This window comes from Lolium perenne, chromosome 2 (genome assembly GCF_019359855.2).
Source record: "Lolium perenne isolate Kyuss_39 chromosome 2, Kyuss_2.0, whole genome shotgun sequence".
Taxonomy (NCBI): Eukaryota; Viridiplantae; Streptophyta; class Magnoliopsida; order Poales; family Poaceae; genus Lolium; species Lolium perenne.
Window position 1 is genome coordinate 193009807 of NC_067245.2, and position 25304 is coordinate 193035110.

Below are 25304 nucleotides of genomic sequence, written 5' to 3' on the forward strand. Positions count from 1 at the left end.
CCTAGGAAATAAGCAATGCTCGCTGAACCTTGTGAATTAACCTTATTAACCAGAAAATCACTCCAGCAAAGCTATCTTACTATTTCCAGGGATGAGTAGAAAAAATTGTATATACACGGATCCATATGACAACTCGCTTATAGCTTGGCCCATGAGGTACACATATTAAGAATAGCAGACCATTCGATAACATGTAGAAATATCAATCAATAAGCTTATGTAGGAATAGATTATGAAAAGTTCATCAGCTTTAGGCAAGTATTATAAAAAGCATGGAGATACAGAAGATGAAATAAAAGAATATATTCATTGGTTGCAACTATATACAATAACACGTAGATACTTCGAGAACACTAACCAGAAAGGTACAGAGAATAGAGTACTGGCTATGTTGTTCCTTTATCTAAACGAAGGCGGCTATGTCTACGGCTGAACGATCTCTCCAGATAGCAGAGTTCTTTGAAGGAGATGCAAAATCGGTAGTTGCATACCAATCAATTTAGGCAAAAAGATCACCAACAGCAGGACCACCAATAGGCTGAAACCCAGCCTGAGCTGCCCCTCAACTGGACACATTCCTGTCAACCAATGGAACAAAATGTCGAAGTTTGTAAATTTAATACATAAGGAGTGGTAGTATAGTACCACGTCAAGACTAATATCATCTAATATTTCCCCCCGTTGATGTGATTCATTGCACATTTGATCTTGTGGGGAGACTAATACTGAAGGGTGCTCATAGCAAGTTTCCTGCAATGTAATAAAAGAAAAACATTCTTAGAAAGGTAAATGGAGAAATGTATCAATATAGTTGTTTCAGTGAATAGGGTCCAGCCACAGTTTAAGTTAAGAAGAATAGCGGTGACAGTATGTACAATAACCAGGTGTAACAAAACCTTTATCCTTGATCTCTTCTTTAAGTTATCATTGCAAATGACAGAAGACATGCTCTGCAATTGTGCAGCAATAGACGTAGAACACCAACAACTATTAAAATAGTTGCAATCGTTATGCTCTTCAAAAGTTGAGCAACAAAGAATAATCAAAATTACAGAAATTCATAAACTGGAAAACTGAAGTGAGAATCATATGCCGACATAACCTGATAATTTTTGTATTGCTTTTAAGGTCCTGACATGAGGACAAACATATTATTCTAGGAGATGCAAAATTGCAAGGCGAAAACAAAGCTAGGACTAACAAAGTATCTTTTGAGGTAGAAATTTGCAACAGCAATCCAAATCATACTCTGTAGCCCTCTATGTACAACATCACTAATAGCTTGCAATATCTAGAGGGAAGGTGCTTGCGATTTACCGCTTAACAAAGATGTAAAATAGAAGTATGCATGCAGTTTCATAATGGCCCGCTGAAGTATTGCTACATATTGCAAAAGCCATACCTAACATCTTTTAAGTGAACATGCCTCTTTGGCTGTTGATTCGTCTTTGACGGAATGATATCCACTAATAATTATCGGCATACAGTCTTTCATTGTGTTGCCCTGAAATACATCAGTTCGTTTACCGCTTAACAAAGATGTAAAATAGAAGTATGCATGCAGTTTCATAATGGCCCGCTGAAGTATTGCTATATAGAACATGCCTCTTTGGCTGTTGATTCGTCTTTGACGGAATGATATCCACTAATAATTATCGGCATACAGTCTTTCATTGTGTTGCCCTGAAATACATCAGTTAAGTCACAATTCTTGGAGAACAAATAATTATGTTAGCAAGCAATAGTAAGACAGATGTAAATCTAGCATTGGTTGGTTACATTTCGGAAAATCAGTCAGTTCAAATATAAGTGCAGTAAGCCAATATGCAGGGGTGTTTGTCGTGAAACAACATAGGTGTTTACTCTGAGTTAATTGTAGGCATTGTGTTTATAAGTGATAATATCTAAGTGAAGTGTCTGAATATTTAGAAAGAAAGTACCTCTCGGTAATAAAAATGAAGTCCAACTTCAACATTTTTTGTTGGGTAGCCTGATCCCTGTACTCCTAGATTCAAGCGACACACACAATGATCTTCATTGAAAGCCTCCAGGTAGCTATCCTATTGGTTTCCCTGCAAAATATATTATTTTTAGTATTAGTTCATCTGAATGGTGGTAGAAATCGTTCCAAGAATGCAGAAATCAAATATAAATTGCTCTCTTAGAATGGATGCTGAGAACACAACAACCTAGGCCAGCACGTAGGGGAACAAAAAGATGTAAATAAAATAAAAATCAATAAGATGGAGGAGAAAGAAGAACCTAGGCTCACGAATAGATTAAAAATGGAGTTAATAAGAGGGAAGAAAAAGAAGTCTCACCGGAGAGGAGGCACATGAACATCCAGCTACGCACGGCATCCCTCAACGACAGGGCAGTGCTCCCGTCCAAGTTCCAACATCGAATCCTGCAGCTTAAGCCCCCCACCAGCACCCCGCGCCGCCTCTAGTCAAAACACAGCGCGGCGCATCAGGCCGTGTCCATGGCGGCCAACGAACAGCTCGGCGAAGCCCTCCAGCATGAGGTACATGATCCTCAGGGCCATCCCATGGTGTTTTCGAAGACAGTAGATTTAGGGCCTCGCCACCATCTGCATCGTGAAGGAGGGAAAGCTCTGAGCTCCTCCGCCACGCTGCCGGCCGCCTCCGTAGGGGGCACAATGGCCGGAGAGGGAGAAGAATGCGCCGGCCTAGGGAAGAACGTGGGAGAGGATGAGAGATGCGTGAGGGAACCGCTTTGACCATCCGCCGCCTAGACCGAATCAACCGGAAGGTAATGGAAGTAACAGGAGAGATCCTTAATAGTAATAGGAAGGATGGGAGGTTACCAACCGGTAGCCGGTTGCCTGGCTGCCCCAGAAAAAACGATGGAAAATAACTTACCGTGATGGAGGAAAAAAAAGAGCTATGTGTCAGGCAATGCCTGGACAGAAGAATGGATAAATGTACATCTACAGTAGCTGAAACGTTTAGAGCGCGCTAATCTGTTCAACTTTTATATAGTGTATTATTCACGATCAAAGCTGAGGTATATATTTTAGAAAACAATAGTGAATTTATTCCATCTATTCAACCTTAATTTGGCAGAGACCTATATTGAATCGTTATCCATATTTTCTATAATTCGCTGAATCATATGTATGGAGCTAACGATTCTACATAATTTTTAAATGCACGTTGTTTTAATTTTTTCATCATCGTCTATGGATTATTTCCTTAGTCTGGAATTTCTATTAATATTCCTTTTAATCTTGAAAACAGTAAAAACATTTGAAGGACAAACTAAATATGAAAAATTGCACCAAATTTACATTTTATAATAATATATGACTAATACAGAAGAAAATACCTTTGCTTTCTTATCTTCAAGACTTCAACTAATGAATGAGTATATTTAAGAGAAACTTATTGTTGAAATGGTCATGCTTCTACCCCCCGTTTGGAGGGTTGAATACAAATGTAATTCTCTGGCAAGCTGTGTGCCTCAATTTGTACCGATTCTTTTGTTTTGTTGCAAGCCAAACAAAGCCAAGTTCTATTACTCCATCGGAACATATACTTGACCTATTTTGCGGACAATGAATAAGGCAGCTGTTTTAGTAGGAGCAAGTTCTAAAAACAAACAAAACTGTGTTCGGGTGTTACAAATTTGACATGGAAGTTATGATAAATAATTCTGGCAAAGCTCGGACAAATGTTAATGTTTTGTAGCACTTAATAAACTGTCCAACAGTGTTGTGTACCACTTCAAAGAATAAATGAAGCATTATTTTGTATGAATAAATAGATACAACTTTTATCCAGACCTCCTGCAGTTGTGAAGCTGCAAGGTACAAATATGCAATTGTTCATACATAGACATGTATATGTTGGCAGCTACCTTGCTTTCTATATTTAAGTTAGAGGATGTGTACATAACTATATATGAAATCATCTCCATGGTACCAAAAAATATCAATTAATCAGTTAACTGTAATGCAGGTCCTGAAAGAAGCAACTGATTTACTTGATGAAAGAAACAATCTAGAAACACGTATTAGAGAATGTGCATTTTTAGAGAGAACGCATGAAGCGCATTGAACTTATCTATATACTTCTCTAAAAGTCCTACACAATGTCTCCCATTTTCTAACACACAACAGATTTCTACATGTATTTTCAGAACAAAGGAGCGGAGTAGACAATACCTATAGAAGTGTAGATAATACCGATCAGTAGTACTGAACAACACTTATTTTGTGGCGTCACCGGAGGCCATGCAGCCTGGATCATCTTCCCTTCCTTTGGATCATAATCCGTTCTTGCTGCTAAATTGACAAATTAATTCCATTTAATATCTTCATAATCTGCACATCAAGGAATGCACTTTACTCCAATATCTTAATGTCCATTACATTCATTTTTATTTCAGTATAATCGCATTCCTTGTCATTGACGATGTACCTTCCTGACTCATCTAGATCACTGGGGATGCATGCGTAACTGCAGAAACCTGCTAATTAAGCTTACTGTATAACTTGATTCAGACTGTGAAGAACACCAAGCGGCTACAGCGGCTACACCTTGCAGACATAGTGGTCGATGCGGAAGGCGGCATGGCCATCGAAAACGTACACCTAGAACCTGGACGCTTGAGCGCCCACCAGTCGGCTGCTTCCTGCCATTTATTTTCTGCCGTTCTGAGTAAAAAAAACAACGTGATTGAAATTGTTATAAAAAAATGTTTGACATGAGTGAAAAATATGATTAATTCAGAAACAATCACATAGTGAGCAACTTATGGATAGATCAGATTAGGCCAAAAGGGAGTTGTGAACGCTAGATCTGCAGGGCTATTTTCAGATCCATCCATGACCGCCGCTGCTTGCTGCCACGCACGTAGCATTTATGTACTATGTGATTAGAGGAAGTATGCATGCATCAGATTAGGCAAAAGAAAGGAGTTGTGTACCTGAGATATGCAGAGCTATTTTCAGATCGATGTAGCATGTTTGGCCACTGCTGCCGGCTGCCGCGCACGTAGGCATGCACCGTGAGTCCGTGACTACAGGAGGCGGCGACTTTTCCCATGCTACTTTCATCGGTGCTGCACATTTAGTGGTGTGGCCGGGCTAATCTCTGAGAGGCCGGCACGAATATTACTGACCGCCAATTACCTGCGCCGGCGAGATCGGGAAGGACGATAGGAAAATAGGATTCACGTTTTACGTCGTCGTCAGGTGTCGCGCGGAGGATAAGGGCATCATCCAACGGCTTAACGGGGATCATCCGTTAATTGTACGGACACAATTGGTTAACCTTTAGAATTAACGTGGAGGCTTGTGGGGAGTCCCCAATTAGTAAATACTAGTTGAATGCCCGTGCGTTGCCACGGCTTCTGCAATTTATCTTTTCGTTGGACGTGAAAATTCATGTTTATAAAAAAAGGATAACCAAAAAGCTATAATTTGACATCATATGAATAAAATGAAACAACACAATAATTATATCTTTTTGACTAAGATTTTACTTCTCTCGTATCCTAAAGACAACCCAACAATGATTTTAGTTGAGCAATATTTCACTTTCTTATATGTTAGAGACGTCTTAAAATAACAACTTCATGTATCGGGAAGAAATTTGCAAGCTTGTCTTGCCATTGTTAGGACCGGGAGTCAATTTTTCTCTGCATGCAGGAAAAATTATATATCCATGTCCCATGTTAGTAATTAAACCCTATATAAAGTTTAACAATATCTTGTTTATAAATTTTATTTCCAACTATAATGGGCAGGGTGTGGCAAAATGTCGAGTTTTCTTTGGACATGTTGCTTCCTTAGAAGGTCACTCATACATAATTGAAATTAGATCAAACGCTTCCATAGAACAACAAAAACAAATAGAGATATCAACTCAAAGGTTGTTTTACTCCGCCATGACACACACTCTAGCTTAAGATTTTTGCAACAAAAAGGGAAATACTTTTATACTTACAAGCAAGGGTGTGGGTGTTTCGGTGACCTCACTTTTCAAGCCTACAAGTACAATTGTGCACCCTAGCAACTAACTTCAGTTAGCGTTATGCAGAAGTAAAGAAACCAACACGTGATATATTTGGGTGTATGTCAGTTAAGCTACGTCAAACATACTCTCTTTTGTGTTGATTCTTGTTCTTCAGTATTCTTTTCACATTTAAATCTCTGATACCACAAGTATCAATCTTGGAATCCCTTTTTCTTCTCCTCTGTCACTTACCTTCTGCTCTCCTGTAGTTAATGGTGAGTGTTATGCAAATATTGTAGATGGGGAAACCTGATCATATGGGGATGCAAGAAACCTATGAAGATGTGTCAAGTTTGGAGAGAAATATATTGCTCGGTCTATTTGAGGAGGCATAGGTTTTATCTTAGTTCAAAGCTCCTACTCAATCCGACACCTGCGCCCAAAAAAAAACATTTTGCCATGGCGAAAAAAGGATGATAGCAAAAAGCTATAGCAGTCTCGCAAGAAGTTGCATACAAGTTAAATCAATCCTAGTAGGTGATCAGATTCATAACCACAACCAAGGTGGCCAAATTTCTCAAGTCTACCAACCTGCAAGTGAAAAATATTTTTTCGAAAGAATTGCAAAGACAAAACAAGTGGGGTAATATACCGTCGTGCAAATTTTCCATAAAAATCAACCATGGTCAAATCATAGCAGTATAACATGCTAGTAAAGATAGAATATTACACTCTTGAAGTCCTGATACGCAGAATGCATTCATTTTCCAAGTATACTAAAATGAAAAGGTCTTCAATACCATCTTAGTAGAGGATTATTCAGCAAACTATATGCATCATTAAAACAGAACTCAGTCTGAACACCAAAATTTAAATGCATACATGTGGATATAGGTTTCAGCGTTCTTGGGAAAATCAAATTTGATTATAACATTAACAGCTTGAATATCTATTCCCCTCATCAAAAGATCTGCAAAAGAGAACACATAATAAGCTTAGAATCAAAAGATCTGCAAAACAGAACACATAATAAGGTTAGAACCAGGAGATCAAATGACCCATCCAGGTTGACAGAAATATGTCAAGAAACTAATACACCGTAATTAATGATTAATGAATGAAAACGCGAAGAGTAGTGATTCTGTAATGTTTTTCTAAAATCTTGAATACTATTGATTTATAAATGACATGCTATTGTAAGGTCCACTGAACATATATTCTACTACATCCAAACATATGAAATAATCACTAATGCACTACAGGTAAACACCACCACCAGCTTGGGCAGGCGACAACCAGTAATTCAACGCCGATTTCATATTTTAAGTGTTCAGTAGGATTATATTAAGCTTAGTATGAAAATGAAACTAATCTAGCAGCAAAGAGCTAACATGATCGACAGGTAAACTTTTGAGCTTAAGCACCCATCCTTTCGATGAGAAGATGGATCACAGTAAATTGGTTTACATGGTAAATTTGTAAGCAAGTACACATATGTATTTGAGGATATCTAGTAAGCTAATGCAGTACAATAGTGAGTCGAAATAGGCTATATATCTAAAGCTAGCAGGTAACTGGAAAAGTCAGGTACTAACTACATGTGCTGACTTTTACACGAACTGGGCTCCAAGAGGAAAACCATTTTATGCACCTTTTGTTTCTTCACTGTAGAAGCTGCTATCGTATATGGACCACAAGAAAGCAAGTCGTGAAAAGCCTGTACACTTTCTTGCATTAAGACAATAAATAAATCCTACACTTCGGAAGGTATAGATTCCATAGCACTAAGAAAAATAAATAGTTGTCTTCAGTCGAAAAAGAAAGGCGGCACCTACAAAGATAACAGGTACAGTTCCATACCTGTACACACAAGGCTCATGCATCTTTCCTTTAATTTCAACTTGAAACTCATAACTGAATGTTAGAGTCCAAATAGATCATTTACTTTTCCAATGAGTCGCTTTGTCAATTGTTAAGCATCTTCTCAACATTACTATCAAACTCCGTGCACCGCCTCATTATATAATCCCTTGACATGAGAAGGCTGCACAACTTTGATGCAGATATGGAGCCAAGATCAGTAGTTTCATAAAAAGACTGAAGCAATATAATCCTAACCAAAAAAGGAAATTAGAGAAGACTCATAAGTAGTATCAAGGAAAATTATATAACTGCCTAACATCATCCCAAATTTAGTACCGCCCGCCGGTCAGTGATGTCAATGGCAACCATAACAAAAGTGGAACATGGAAATTACTCACAACCAAAATTTAACAAAGATTAAAGCCAATATATGTTCATAATGATGTAACAATCGTGGTCAGACGCGAATGAATTTTGCCCTTGGAGAGGTGTAGACTTAAGTGGAGGCTACGGGAGAAGAAATATCAAGAGAACACTTACAATAGTAGTTGAGACGTGCGGGGGGCTTGGCTGCATCGGGAACAACAACATGGATGGAGAAGTTGTCTCACCTTCCAAAACAGGACACAAGGAAACGAGGATTCCAATCAGAGAAAGAGGGGAGCTCAAATTCCATATCAAATCCACGGCGTCCCTCCTGACGGCCAAATCAGGCCCTAGTAGGCCAATCAATATGAATTGTCACGATTCAGCGGCACTACAAAACAAGAGTACATGCTTGTATCATCCTAGTGGAAGTTTATTCAAGGATTGAAATTTCGCAGGAGGTCCCCTGGTTTGAGCTCGGTGAGTGCAGTCCAGGCACTTCGTAAAGCTGAGGGAGAAAATCTAGAGGAGAATAATAGTCAGCTGGATATAAATTCGTAAAAGAATGATGATCAAAAAACACAAGGAAAACCAACGGATACCAGCGGGGAAATGGTCATCAAAGATTCATAACAAATTCAGATGGTGCTTCAACATGCTACCATCTTGTCAATTACATGACACAGATTGTCATAGAATGAAAAAGTACAAGAGAACTGAACAAACATCGCATTAAGTTCCTCACATTCTATATTAAGTGATCATCAATGAGATATGATCAATGTGATTTGCAATTAGTTTTCTTGATCAAATTTAATACACTATGGATTGATGCGCCCTGCAAGTACATGAAATAGTAATCGTCAATTTACACCAAGCATCTTAGAGCTAGATTATAACCAAAATCCGTACAGAAAAAAGAAAGAGCTGGAGCAGTGCAGCAGACTACCTACATGTCATGTTGTCAGATCGATGCAATTTGATCTTTGACTGTGGAGTGCAGGGTGCGGGTGGGTGCAAAGGACGGGCGGGTCTAGGGTACTTGGCGACGGAAGGGAGGTACAGCGCAGGCGGCGTCTCACTCGCGGCGTGCAAGGTGTCGGCGTAATTTCGTTGGCAGGGCGGTTGCATGCTGCTGACGGGCAGATCATCTGCGTGCTCATGAGTGCAGGGCTGCGACGTGGGCAGGGCTGCTGCAGATCGCGACATGCATGTAGGGCGGAGGCCTTGCAGTTTTGGTCGCCGAGACAGTTTGAGGCGGAGGAAAGAGGGGTCGAGATGGAGGAAATGGAGACGGCTGATCATAAAGGGGAGAAAATACTCACCGTGCCGCCGTCAAACCTTTGTTGTCGCCGTTCCCTTGATCTTTCGCCTCACCACTTCAAGACAGAGAGAGAGAGAGGGGAGAGAGAGAACTGGGAGAACTCGACTCGTGATGGGAATCGCAAAAAAAGGCAAGAAACTAACGATTTGATTTGATGAGTGTGCACGAAATAGGAAAGGAAAACCATGATTTGATTTGATCACCCAATTATTAGCATTAAACAGCGGGGAAAAGTATCTGGCGCTGCAAATTTTTGGGGCAAGGAAAGATATCTCTCCTAATTAATTTCAATTATTTACCGTGATTGATGATTGATTGTAAAGAAAAGGCCGGACAATTTACCATGAACCAATGCAAAAATAGATCTGATGGATGGAGTTTGAGCGGAGGCTTTGATATTAGATTGAACGGACAGGATGACTCCAATGACGACCATCAAAGTGCGTTGAGTGTCAAACGACCAACTCCCATTTAATAGTAAAGATTTGAGGCGGAGGAAAGAGGGGTCGAGATGGAGGAAATGGAGACGGCTGATCATAAAGGGGAGAAAATACTCACCGTGCCGCCGTCAAACCTTTGTTGTCGCCGTTCCCTTGATCTTTCGCCTCACCACTTCAAGACAGAGAGAGAGAGAGGGGAGAGAGAGAACTGGGAGAACTCGACTCGTGATGGGAATCGCAAAAAAAGGCAAGAAACTAACGATTTGATTTGATGAGTGTGCACGAAATAGGAAAGGAAAACCATGATTTGATTTGATCACCCAATTATTAGCATTAAACAGCGGGGAAAAGTATCTGGCGCTGCAAATTTTTGGGGCAAGGAAAGATATCTCTCCTAATTAATTTCAATTATTTACCGTGATTGATGATTGATTGTAAAGAAAAGGCCGGACAATTTACCATGAACCAATGCAAAAATAGATCTGATGGATGGAGTTTGAGCGGAGGCTTTGATATTAGATTGAACGGACAGGATGACTCCAATGACGACCATCAAAGTGCGTTGAGTGTCAAACGACCAACTCCCATTTAATAGTAAAGATAAGATTGACCATTATCATATGTGAGTGGGATTTGTGTTTGAAATCCATTTGAATTGTGAATCTTTGATTCCAAAAGTTGTAGTAAGTGTTTAATAACATTACCCAACTAATGGTGAAGACCAAATAGGTCTAGGGTCAAAATTCATAAAAATGCCATAGGGCATATGTGAGGGTTTTTAGGGTTTTCCATTTAATGGAATTTCTTCCTCTTTGATCTATTTGGGTTGGTGATCTTCATATGATCACACTAGGGTTTTAGAGCATATCAAATACAAGTAATAACAATCATCATGGCATATCACTCAAATGCACAAGTCCTATGCATGGTACTATATGCAAAAAGAAAAGTTTTTGTTGGTTTGAAATTTTGCTTTCTGGATTTCTCTAACTTTCTTTTTATTGAAATTTGGGGTGTTACAGCGGCGGCTCTGGAAGGTTTTCTGGAGTTTCGTCAATCCGTCTCGAAGGTTTAGGTCACGAAGAGTCTTATAGGCAAAGAGGCGGAGTCGGAGGGGCCACGGGGGACCCACACACCAGGGGGCGCCCCCCCTCTGGCCGCGCCGCCACCATGTGTGGAGGCCCTGGGCCTCCCCTCTGGTCCCTCTTCGGTGTTCTGGAAGCTTCGTGGAAATATAAGATCATGGGCCTTGATTTCGTCCAATTCCGAGAATATTTCCTTACTAGGATTTCTGAAACCAAAAACAGCAGAAAATAGGAACTGGCACTTTGGCATCTTGTTAATAGGTTAGTTCCGGAAAATGCATAATAATGACATAAAGTGTGTATAAAACATGTGAGTATCATCATAAAAGTAGCATGGAACATAAGAAATTATAGATACGTTGGAGACGTATCAGACTACAATACAGTTGTACCACATGTATTGTAGTATGTAATATTTGTAGAAATTTGTAAATATACTTCAATAAGTGAGTTTGCATACTCACGTCGATACTGAGTATTGTAATAAACCACTTAAGTATGTATATACATGGTATATGTTTTGTATGATTGGATTTGCTTCTTGATTTCCATTGCGTGACTAGTTCTGTGCACAAAGATGAGCTCAGAAAACTTGCGCATGGAGTAATTATGAGTACCGCTTTGTGTTGCAAAACTAGGGGGAAATGTCGGGAGCGACGGGTGAGGAGAGTGAAGCACAGTGCCTCGAGCGCGAGGCCAAGCAGAAGGAAGAGGCAGATGAATCAGCCAGAAACCAGTTTCCACCACCACCACCACCTATGACGCAGCAGAATTTCCTCCAGTACATGCAAATGTTGGAGGAAAGGCAACACATGACTATGGAGCAGCAGGACAAGTTCTTTCAGGAGCTGCTACAGCAAAATAGGGTGGAGAGGCTGGAAAATCAGGGAGTCACTTTGTCGGACTTCCAGAATACGAAGCCAATATCCTTCGCGTACGCGCCAGAACCCATGGACGCGGAGGATTGGTTGATGGATACTGAGCGTAAGCTTTTTTTTTTTTTTTTTTGAGACCCCTCGATCTGTGTTACAGTTGTAGTATCTGAACTTATGCACTAACTCAACACCACACTCACACCACACACACGCACACCACTAGTGCACAAGTTAGACCCTAGAACTATACACATAGCACACATAATTTGAGTGTCCCTAGGAGCTAGTAGTTGTGGCACATATGTGTGGAGGGGATTTTATTCTGGAGCAAAGCCCCGGTGAGACACCTGAAAATCGTCCCCTGCGGGGATCGATCCCAGGCGGGCTGGCTGGCCACTGCCAAGCCAAGCCACTGCGCTGACCGCGCGTCCTCCTGAGCGTAAGCTCAATACTGTTGGATGCAACGACCTGGAGAAGGTCAGATACGCAACACATCTGTTGTGTGGACCCGCCGCATCTTGGTGGGATAACATAGTAGCCGTTTATCCGGCTGAGAAGGTGTTCATGTGGGAGGAGTTCAAACAGAAGTTCAGGGAATCCAATGTCCCTGAAAGTATAGTGGAGTTGAAGCATCGAGAGTTTGAGAGTCTCGAGCAGAAGGATAAGGCTATCCTGACTTATGTCAGGGAGTTTTCCAAATTGTCCCGGTATGTCGTTGAGGAGGTCAACACCGAGGACAAGAAGAAGAAGAGGTTTATGAGAGGATTGAATCCTCAGTTCAAGGTACAGCTCAGGATGATGAGAGCTACCGAGTTCCAGGAGTTGGTGGATGCAGCCATCACTCTTGAAGATGACTTCAAACAACTGCAGGAAGAAAAGAGAAAGAAGGCCAAATTTGAGCCTAAGAGATTTGTCAGCAACAAGCCCAATACCAGCTTGAGTTTCAAGCCGAAATACAACAACAACAACAACAACAACAACAACAACAACAACAACAACAACAACAGGAGGAACCAAGGATTCCAGGCGGCAAACCAGATCATTTGCCATAATTGTGGAATTAAAGGACATATCTCGAAAGATTGCAAGAAGCCCAGAATTATATGCTTTGGGTATCGTCGGGAGGGGCACATGCTGAAGGACTGCCCCAAGAGAAACAATGGAGGAGGTCAGTCAGGAGGAGGAGGAAACCGAGGCGGGAATTCTGGAGGGAATTGGAAGAACAAGAAACCCTTTGGAAAGCTGAAGGTCACCAGCTTGGAGGAGGTGGTGAACTCCGATCAAGCAGTGATAGGTATGCTTCAGATACTCACTCATCCTGGCAAAGTACTTTTTGATATTGGTGCAACTACATCATTCATTTCTCAGCAATTCATCATCAAACATGGGATTAGTTGCACTAAGTTAGATAACCCTATCACCATACTTTCTGCAGGGGGAACGATAGTAGTAACCCACACCAAACAAGGACAGGTCATTATGATCAATAAGTGTGCATTTGACGCAGACCTGTTCATTCTACCGATGAAGGACATTGATGTTATTCTTGGTATGAATTGGTTAGAGGCAAATGGAGCCTTGATAGATTGTGTAAACAAAACAGTGTCTCTGAAAAGCCCCGACGGAAGTAGAATGATTTATCAAGGAGATAAACATACCCAGATTGAGGTAGAGTTACAGTTGAATAGCATGAAGGAAGTAAACCTGGAGGATATACCTGTAGTTAATGAATTCCAGGATGTTTTTCCTAAGGAATTACCTGGAATGCCACCAGATAGGGAGATAGAGTTTACTATCGACCTAATTCCAGGAACAGCTCCGATTGCTAAGGCACCATACAAGATGGGGCCTAAGGAGTTAAAGGAACTCAAGGAACAATTGGATGACCTAGAACAGAAGGGATTCATTCAGGAGAGTATCTCACCATGGGGATCACCTGTGATATTCATGGATAAAAGAGATGGAGGCCGAAGGATGTGCGGAGATTACAGGAACCTGAATAATGTTACTATCAAGAACAAGTATCCACTTCCTAGAATACAAGATATGTTTGATCAAGTTAGAGGCGCGGGAGTCTTTTCCAAGATTGATCTAAGATCAGGGTACCATCAGATAAAGATCAAGAAGGAAGATGTTCCGAAAACTACCTTTGTCTCAAGGTACGGACATCATCAGTATCTAGTAGTACCTTTTGGATTAAAAATGCCCTAGCAATCTTCATGAACCTTATGAATAAGATTTTCATGCCATGTCTAGACAAGTTTGTCATCGTATTCATCGATGATATCTTGATATATTCCAAGGATAAAGCTGAACATGTTGAACATCTTATGATAGTGTTGCAAACACTAAGAGAACATCAACTCTATGCCAAATTCAGAAAGTGTGAGTGTTGGCTAGATCAAGTAGAATTTCTTGGTCATGTTATTAGAAAGGATGGGATAGCAGTAAACCCAAGCAAAGTAGCAGCAGTTTTAGAATGGGAAGCACCCAAGACTGTCAAAGAAATCCGAGGATTCTTAGGAATGGCAGGATACTATCGGAGATTCATTGAAGGATTCTCTAAGATAGCAGGACCAATGACTAACTTGTTAAGGAAGAACACACCGTTCGTGTGGTCTGATGAGTGTGAGAAGAGTTTTCAGACTCTGAAGGAGAAACTCACCACAGCACCGGTGTTAGCAGTTCCAGAGGTTGGCAAGGATTACACCGTGTATTGTGACGCATCCAAACATGGATTGGGTTGCGTAATCATGCAGGATCGGAAAGTTATATCTTATGGATCAAGGCAACTCAGACCTCATGAGGTGAACTATCCAACACATGACTTAGAGTTAGCAGCAGTCGTATTTGCACTAAAAACTTGGAGACATTTTCTCTATGGAGCCAAGTGTGAGCTCTATACAGATCATAAGAGTCTCAAGTACTTCTTCACTCAGAAGGAACTCAACATGAGACAGAAAAGATGGCTGGAGCTAATCAAGGATTATGACTTGACCATCAATTACACTCCAGGAAAAGCTAACGTTGTAGCAGATGCTTTGAGTAGGAAGAGCACTGGAGGAGTAGAACAAGAAATAGCACCGGAATTGAAGAAGGAAATAAGCCAAGCCCAAATACAACTTTGGGAGAAAGAAGCTCATGAAGGACTATCAGCTTTACAAGTAGCTGATGAATTAAGTGTTAATCTAAAGAATGAGATAATCATGGGTCAATTGGACGATCCATTCATCGTGGAGGAGATGAGAAGGATTGATGAGGGTAGACCATCGGAATTTCATCGAGGGGAGTTGGGATCACTTTGGTTTCAGAAAAGGATTTGTGTTCCCGATAATGATGAGATCAAGGAAGTGATACTCAGAGAAGCACATCAAACGCCGTACTCTATACATCCGGGAAGTACAAAGATGTACATGGATCTTAAGGAATTGTTCTGGTGGAATAATATGAAAAGAGAGATAGCACAATATGTGGCGGAATGCCATACATGTCAAAGGGTGAAGGCTGAACATCAAAGTCCGGCAGGACAGTTGCAACCTTTACTAATCCCAGAATGGAAGTGGGAAGAGATAGGAATGGATTTGATCACCGGACTACCCATGACTAATAAAAAGAAGGACATGATATGGGTAATCGTGGACCGGTTGACGAAGAGTGCACACTTCTTAGCAGTAAACCAGCAGGACAAAGGAGAAAAACTCATCGATCTTTACATCAAAGAGATTGTGAGTAAACACGGAGTACCCAAGAAGATAGTGCCAGATCGAGGATCCGTATTCACATCGGCATTTTGGAAACAACTACATGAAGCTTTAGGATCCAAGTTAGACTATAGCACCGCCTATCATCCTCAGACGGGAGGACAAACATAAAGGACAAACCAGATATTGGAGGATATGCTTAGGGCTTGTGCCCTAGACTTTAGAGGATCATGGGAGGAGCATTTACCAATAGCAGAGTTTTCGTACAACAATAGCTATCAAAGCAGCATCAAGATGGCACCGTTTGAAGCTCTATATGGAAGAAAGTGTAGATCACCTATCTGTTGGTACGAGGCAGGTTCAAGCAAGGAGTTCAATCCAGATTATGTTAAGGAAAAGCAGCAGATCATCGACATTATAAGAGATAGACTCAAAATCGCCCAAAGCCGACAGAAGAGCTATGCAGACCAAAAGAGAAGGACATGGGAGCCAAAAGTTGGAGACATGGTTTACCTTAAGGTAAGTCCGATGAAAGGTCTTCACAGATTCGGAGTAAAGGGGAAGCTTAGCCCTAGATACATCGGACCTTTCAAAATACTGAGTCAGAACCGAGGGTTAGCCTTTGAATTGGATCTACCGGGAAGGTTAGATCAAGTACACAATGTATTCCATGTGTCTCAACTTAGAAAATGTTTGAAGACCCCAGACGAGCCAGTATCACATGACGAGCTAGAGCTACAACCAGATTTGACATATATCGAGAAGCCAGCCAAGATTCTTGAGGAAAATTGGAAAGAACTCAGGAATAGAGCCATTAAATACTGCAAGATTCAGTGGAAACATCATCCCGAGAGGGAAGCCACCTGGGAGAAGGAAGAAGATCTGAGAAAATCTTACCCAGAACTGTTCAGGTATTACAACCACAACTTCGGGACGAAGCTTTCTTTAAGGGGGAAAGGCTGTAATGTCCCAGGTTTAGAGATGATCGAGGGGTAGAATTTAGAAAGGGATGTGCATTGCATCGTAAATCTGGGGAAATTTCGCGCTTTTAAAGAAAACTGCATCGAAGGGGGACAAGTTTCTCTCTTGACACCTTACAGGGTTAGGGTTTCGAGAGTGCGATAAACTTGTACCTCAATTAGTTCAATTAGGGTTTTTGAGAAGAGAGGGGAATAGTGCATCACCAATATTAAGTTGCATGATTGAATTCAAACAACTTGAGTTTGAATTTCAAATTTAAACATCTCATGAATATTTCATAATTCAAATTGAGGTAATTCATTAAACAAATATCAATAATCAAGTATATTAAATAATACAACATATAATTAAAGCTCATTAGAGAAACCTTGAGCTTTATTGATATTCACACAAGATACAATGTCAATTGAATTTACAACACATTACAAGAATTGAAGAAATAGAAAAAGAAAAAGGAAAATTACAAATAAATGATATGTTCTAAACTACACAAATTAATCTTCATGAAAGGCTTGTTCCATATGATCTTGAACTTCATCTTGAGCATCTCCTTGATCCCTGCACACACACACAAATCAAACACTAGGTTATGCCAAGTGGCATTGCCACTTGGCAGGTTAGAAAATAAAAGGAATTGAGAGGATATTATCAAGACCAGCCGAGCTGATCCACCAAATGGACCAAGTCCCAACATGGAACCACACAGGCAGCTCACAGGGCTGTGTGCATGCACACCAGCACACACAGCCAGGGGAGTCACCAAAATGGTGCCAGGCCCTGTTGTCGACCAAAGAGGCAAAGAGAGGGGCATATATAAACTTTTCACAGCCAAACCCTAGCCATTTCATCGACAGGCCTCAAAGGGTAAGAACACCAAGAACAGCAAGAACGGGAGAACAACCAGAGCTGTTCAACCTATTCCAGTAACCAACAGAAGCGAACCAAGCATCACCAGCAAGCCAGGAGGAGCAGGGCAAGCACATAAATCAAACCAGAAGCAAATCCACTACATCAACACTCATTCTAGGAGCTGGAGTGAGGTATACATAGAGAATCATGAGCAAGCATCAGTTTTGCTCATAAATAAGCATGTGCATCAAACACACACAAGCCATAGGTGTCGCGACCCCGGAGGTCAGGGCTAGACAAACCCAGATATCACATCTGGCATAAGCCTAACCTAGATCTCTAGGGCCTACAGGGTGAGAATCGGTAACACAACAGTGACTCTACGACTCAAAGCAAATATATTACAACTCTTAGCAGAGTTAAGATCCAAATTTATTACACGCAGAGGTCACTGACCACAATTCAACAAGCAACGGAAAGCAAATTATGTTATCTATATAACAAGACTGCAAAGGGCCTAAGAGGCCATAACATAAGGCGACGTCCCAGCCCATAAGTCTCAGGCTGCCGCCTGAGGAACTCCGAACTACTCGTCGACGTCAAGGTAGAAGCCGCCATCAGTTGGAAGGACTTCCTCTGAAACAAAGCATGCAAGGCTGAGTACAGGGACTCAGCAAGACTTAGTACAACCTGTTAGCAAAGCGGGTATGCGAGGCTTTATGTGGAGCTTATTTTGCGGAAAGCCAGTTTTCCTTTGTAAACAGGAGGGAGCAGAAGCTCGTCTATTCAGACCATTTTCAAAAGGGGTAAGAGAGCGATATCAACTCTAGCTCTAAGATCATCATGTTGAATCCACCGAATCTTCATCATCACCTGAACCTGTTACCTAGGATCACCCCTCGACACCCTGAGAAGGGATCCTTATTCACACATAATAGATATCAAGTTTTATGATCAGGTTCAAGTTGTCTATGATCATCACGTCCTTTCCCAAGTCGTCCTTAACCGTGGACACGGCTTTTCGAAAAGATTTACCCTGCAGGGGTGTACAACTTTACCCACACGCGCCGACCGACTCTTAATGCCAGAACGTTAGCACACTTCCTTGGTGTGCCGGCAGAGGGTGGTCGACCAAAACCTTTCCCTTACTTCGCCTATTCCATGAGTCAAACTAACTGGGGAGCTCCGTCATCGTAGGTAGCCATTCTCCGAGGCGGTCCCGGTCATTGTGCGCAGGGGATCCAGTTCAATGCCTCCAGCATCCTTCACCCCGGCCACGCCCTGTATGATGCACTTTGAAAACCTTTTCCACCTTTCCCCCATGCGTATGGCAAAATGGAACTCGCAAACTAATTGACTCATGGGTAAGCTAGGTAAGTTCGGGCCAAGGGGTTCCCATGGGCCCCGTGTGGCTGTACGCTCAGTCTTGGTTCCAGAGGCAAGAACTCAGGTCCTAGTATCAGCGAGAACGAGTCAAATCACCACATCCCCATGTGGCGGCCCATCCAAGCCTTTAGCATGTTTATTAACATCATCACTGATCTTACCACGTCATCCTGTCAAACTAGGTTCATTCGTAGCTGTGATTCATCAACCGGATGGATCAGACTTCAACAGCTAAGCATGGCTAAGCATAACACATATACGGCTCTAGCGATGCGAACAAGCTCAGACCTAGTTTTGCTGGGAGCGGTGGATGATGGCGTGTATTTCACACGTTCGTTGGGCAACCCCAAGAGGAAGGTATGATGCGCACAGCAGCAAGTTTTCCCTCAGAAAGAAACCAAGGTTTATCGAACCAGGAGGAGCCAAGAAGCACGTTGAAGGTTGATGGCGGCGGGATGTAGTGCGGCGCAACACCAGAGATTCCGGCGCCAACGTGGAACCTGCACAACACAACCAAAGTACTTTGCCCCAACGAAACAGTGAGGTTGTCAATCTCACCGGCTTGCTGTAACAAAGGATTAACCGTATTGTGTGGAAGATGATTGTTTGCAGAAAACATAGAAACGATTGCGATAGATTGTATTTCAGTAAAGAGAATTGGACCGGGGTCCACAGTTCACTAGAGGTGTCTCTCCCATAAGACGAACAGCATGTTGGGTGAACAAATTACAGTTGGGCAATTGACAAATAAAGAGAGCATGACCATGCACATACATATCATGATGAGTATAGTGAGATTTAATTGGGCATTACGACAAAGTACATAGACCGTCATCCAACTACATCTATGCCTAAAAAGTCCACCTTCAGGTTATCATCCGAACCCCCTCCAGTATTAAGTTGCTAACAACAGACAATTGCATTAAGTATTGCGCGTAATGTAACTAGTGACTACATCCTTGAACATAGCACTAATGTTTTATCCCTAGTGGCAACAGCACATCCATAACCTTAGTGGTTCTTGTCACTCCTCCAGATTCACAGAGGCATGAACCCACTATCGAGCATAAATACTCCCTCTTGGAGTTACTAGCATCAACTTGGCCAGAGCATCTACTAATAACGGAGAGCATGCAAGATCATAAACAACACATAAGCATAGCTTTGATAATCAACATAACAAGTATTCTCTATTCATCGGATCCCAACAAACGCAACATATAGAATTACAGATAGATGATCTTGATCATGTTAGGCAGCTCACAAGATCCGACAATGATAGCACAATGGGGAGAAGACAACCATCTAGCTACTGCTATGGACCCATAGTCCAGGGGTAGACTACTCACACATCACACCGGAGGCGACCATGGCGGCGTAGAGTCCTCCGGGAGATGATTCCCCTCTCCGGCGAGTGCGGAGGCGATCTCTGGATCCCCGAGATGGGATCGGCGGCGGCGGCGTCTCTGGAAGGTTTTCCGTATCGTGGTTCTCGGTGCGGGGTTTTCGTCACGGAGACTTTTTATAGGCGAAAGGGCAGGTCAAGAGGTGGCACGGGGCCCCACACCACAGGGCCGCACGGCCAAGGGGGGCCGCGCCGCCTAGGGTGTGGCCCCTCCGTGGCCCCTCTTCGTCTCTCCTTCGGACTTCTGGAAGCTTCGTGAGAAAATAGGCCCCTGGGCTTTGATTTCGTCCAATTCCGAGAATATTTCCTTACTAGGATTTCTGAAACCAAAAACAGCAGAAAACGGCAACTGGCACTTCGGCATCTTGTTAATAGGTTAGTTCCAGAAAATGCACGAATATGACATAAAGTGTGCATAAAACATGTAGATAACATCAATAATGTGGCATGGAACATAAGAAATTATCGATACGTCGGAGACGTATCAGCATCCCCAAGCTTAGTTCTGCTCGTCCCGAGCGAGGTAAAAGCGATAACACGAGATAATTTACGGAGTGACATGCCATCATAATCTTGATCATACTATTTGTAAAGCATATGTAGTGAATGCAGCGATCAAAACAATGTATATGACATGAGTAAACAAGTGAATCATAAAGCAAAGACTTTTCATGAATAGCACTTCAAGACAAGCATCAATAAGTCTTGCATAAGAGTTAACTCATAAAGCAATAATTCAAAGTAAAGGTATTGAAGCAACACAAAAGAAGATTAAGTTTCAGCGGTTGCTTTCAACTTGTAACATGTATATCTCATGGATATTGTCAACATAGAGTAATATAATAAGTGCAATAAGCAAGTATGTAGGAATCAATGCATAGTTCACACAAGTGTTTGCTTCTTGAGGTGGAGAGAAATAGGTGAACTGACTCAACATTGAAAGTAAAAGAATGGTCCTCCATAGAGGAAAAGCATCGATTGCTATATTTGTGCTAGAGCTTTGATTTTGAAAACATGAAACAATTTTGTCAACGGTAGTAATAAAGCTTATGTATCATGTAAATTATATCTTACAAGTTGCAAGCCTCATGCATAGTATACTAATAGTGCCCGCACCTTGTCCTAATTAGCTTGGACTACCGGATCATCACAATGCATTGTTTTTACCAAGTGTCACAAAGGGGTACCTCTATGCCGCCTGTACAAAGGTCTAAGGAGAAAGCTCGCATTGGATTTCTCGCTATTGATTATTCTTCAACTTAGACATCCATACCGGGACAACATAGACAACAGATAATGGACTCCTCTTTTATGCATAAGCATATAACAACAATTAATAATTTTCTCATTTGAGATTTGAGGATTGTTGTCCAAAGCTGAAACTTCCACCATGGAACATGGCTTTAGTTAAGCGGCCCAATGTTCTTCTCTAACATATGCATGCTTAACCCTATGGTGGTAGATCTCTCTTACTTCAGACAAGACGAACATGCATAGCAACTCACATGAAATTCAACAAAGAGTAGTTGATGGCGTCCCCAGTAAACATGGTTATCGCACAACAAGCAACTTAATAAGAGATAAAGTGCATAATTACATATTCAATACCATAATAGTTTAAAGCTATCTGTCCCATGAGCTATATATTGCAAAGGTGAATGATGGAATTTTAAAGGTAGCACTCAAGCAATTTACTTTGGAATGGCGGAAAATACCATGTAGTAGGTAGGTATGGTGGACACAAATGGCATAGTGGTTGGCTCAAGTATTTTGGATGCATGAGAAGTATTCCCTCTCGATACAAGGTTTAGGCTAGCAAGGCTTATTTGAAACAAACACAAGGATGGACCGGTGCAGCAAAACTCACATAAAAGACATATTGAAAACATTATAAGACTCTACACCGTCTTCCTTGTTGTTCAAACTCAATACTAGAAATTATCTAGACCTTAGAGAAACCAAATATGCAAACCAAATTTTAGCATGCTCTATGTATTTCTTCATTAATGGGTGCAAAGCATATGATGCAAGAGCTTAATCATGAGCACAACAATTGCCAAGTATCACATTACCCAAGACATTTATAGCAATTACTACATGTATCATTTTCCAATTCCAACCATATAACAATTTAACGAAGGAGAAACTTCGCCATGAATACTATGAGTAGAAACCAAGGACATACTTGTCCATATGCTACAGCGGAGCGTGTCTCTCTCCCATAAAGTGAATGCTAGGATCCATTTTATTCAAACAAAACAAAAAACAAAAACAAACCGACGCTCCAAGAAAAAGCACATAAGATGTGATGGAATAAAAATATAGTTTCAGGGGAGGAACCTGATAATGTTGTCGATGAAGAAGGGGATGCCTTGGGCATCCCCAAGCTTAGACGCTTGAGTCTTCTTGATATATGCAGGGGTGAACCACCGGGTGCATCCCCAAGCTTAGAGCTTTCACTCTCCTTGATCATGTTGCATCATACTCCTCTCTTGATCCTTGAAAACTTCCTCCACACCAAACTCGAAACAACTCATTAGAGGGTTAGTGCACATTATAAATTGACATATTCAGAGGTGACACAATCATTCTTAGCACTTCTGGACATTGCATAATGCTACTGGACATTAGTGGATCAAAGAAATTCATCCAACATAGCGAAAGAGGCAATGCGAAATAAAAGGCAGAATCTGTCAAAACAGAACAGTTCGTATTGACGAATTTTAAAATGGCACCAGACTTGCTCAAATGAAAATGCTCAAATTGAATGAAAGTTGCGTACATATCTGAGGATCATGCACGTAAATTGGCTTAATTTTCTGAGTTACCTACAGGGAGGTGGACCCAGATTCGTGACAGCAAAGAAATCTGGAACTGTGCAGTAATCCAAATCTAGTACTTACTTTTCTATCAACGGCTTAACTTGGCACAACAAAACACAAAACTAAGATAAGGAGAGGTTGCTACAGTAGTAAACAACTTCCAAGACACAAAATAAAAACAAAGTACTGTAGGTAAAAACATGGGTTGTCTCCCATAAGCGCTTTTCTTTAACGCCTTTCAGCTAGGCGCAGAAAGTGTGTATCAAGTATTATCAAGAGATGGTGCATCGTTATCATGAGCTCCCCCATCCATAGTGGTACTAAGGGCTTTGTCAATTTTAGGCCTATAATAATACTTCTTTGGTCTAGGCACTTTAGAGACATACATAAACTTTTGCTCCTTACCCACATAAGCTTTCTCCTTATATTTAAGAGAAGAAAATGTTGAACCCAAGGTTCCCATAGCTTTTTCAAGTTCATCAATCCTATTGATTTGATCATCATGGTCAGCATTAGTTCCTAGGACACTAATTCTTTCATCAATTCCTCCTAAGGATTTATCAAGTTCATCAGTTTTATCAAGTAAAAATTTTCTCTATGGTTTCCAATTTTTTCATAACATCTTCAAGAGAGATTTCAGTTTTAACTTTATCAACAGGGGGTATTCCAAATAAGCTCTCAATAATGCAACTAGCTTCTAATGCAGGAGTACTTAGGAAGTCACCTTTTGCGAGACTATCAAGAACATATCTATTCCAGCTAGATATACCAACATAAAAATTCTGAGTAAAATAATGGTGGAGTGCTTCTTAGTGCATCTATTATGAGCATCGCTAATTCTATACCAAGCATCTCTCAAACATTCTCCCCCTCGTTGCTTAAACGTGCGAACTTCAACTTCAGGATTACTCATTTTAGTAGCAGTAAATAAAGCAAACTAGATAAAGTAAATGCAAGTAAACTAATTTTTTTGTGTTTTTGATATAGCAAACAAGATAGCAAGTAAAGTAAAACTAGCAACTAATTTTTTTGTATTTTGATTTAGTGCAGCAAACAAAGTAGTAAATAAAACTAAGCAAGACAAAAACAAAGTAAAGAGATTGAGAAGTGGAGACTCCCCTTGCAGCGTGTCTTGATCTCCCCGGCAACGGCGCCAGAAAATATGCTTGATGGCGTGTATTTCACACGTTCGTTGGGCAACCCCAAGAGGAAGGTATGATGCGCACAGCAGCAAGTTTTCCCTCAGAAAGAAACCAAGGTTTATCGAACCAGGAGGAGCCAAGAAGCACATTGAAGGTTGATGGCGGCGGGATGTAGTGCGGCGCAACACCAGAGATTCCGGCGCCAACGTGGAACCTGCACAACACAACCAAAGTACTTTGCCCCAACGAAACAGTGAGGTTGTCAATCTCACCGGCTTGCTGTAACAAAGGATTAACCGTATTGTGTGGAAGATGATTGTTTGCAGAAAACAGTAGAAACGATGTGCAGTAGATTGTATTTCAAGAAAGAGAATTGGACCGGGGTCCACAGTTCACTAGAGGTGTCTCTCCCATAAGACGAACAGCATGTTGGGTGAACAAATTACAGGTTGGGCAATTGACAAATAAAGAGAGCATGACCATGCACATACATATCATGATGAGTATAGTGAGATTTAATTGGGCATTACGACAAAGTACATAGACCGTCATCCAACTACATCTATGCCTAAAAAGTCCACCTTCGGGTTATCATCCGAACCCCCTCCGGTATTAAGTTGCTAACAACGAGACAATTGCATTAAGTATTGCGTAATGTAACTAGTGACTACATCCTTGAACATAGCACTAATGTTTTATCCCTAGTGGCAACAGCACATCCATAACCTTAGTGGTTCTTGTCACTCCTCCAGATTCACGGAGGCATGAACCCACTATCGAGCATAAATACTCCCTCTTGGAGTTACTAGCATCAACTTGGCCAGAGCATCTACTAATAACGGAGAGCATGCAAGATCATAAACAACACATAAGCATAGCTTTGATAATCAACATAACAAGTATTCTCTATTCATCGGATCCCAACAAACGCAACATATAGAATTACAGATAGATGATCTTGATCATGTTAGGCAGCTCACAAGATCCGACAATGATAGCACAATGGGGAGAAGACAACCATCTAGCTACTGCTATGGACCCATAGTCCAGGGGTAGACTACTCACACATCACACCGGAGGCGAC

The 25304-nt window shown here is 41.3% G+C and overlaps 1 long non-coding RNA gene across 1 annotated transcript; it reads right to left on the reverse strand.

Moving 5' to 3' along the window:
- Positions 1 to 397: 397 nt before the first annotated feature.
- Positions 398 to 2751, reverse strand: LOC127330335 (uncharacterized). The gene is made up of 3 exons (XR_007869237.1): positions 2322 to 2751; positions 1941 to 2072; positions 398 to 1683 (listed from the first exon to the last, which is right to left on the reverse strand). It is a non-coding gene; the product is annotated as an uncharacterized lncRNA (long non-coding RNA).
- Between the last annotated feature and the right edge of the window lie 22553 nt (positions 2752 to 25304).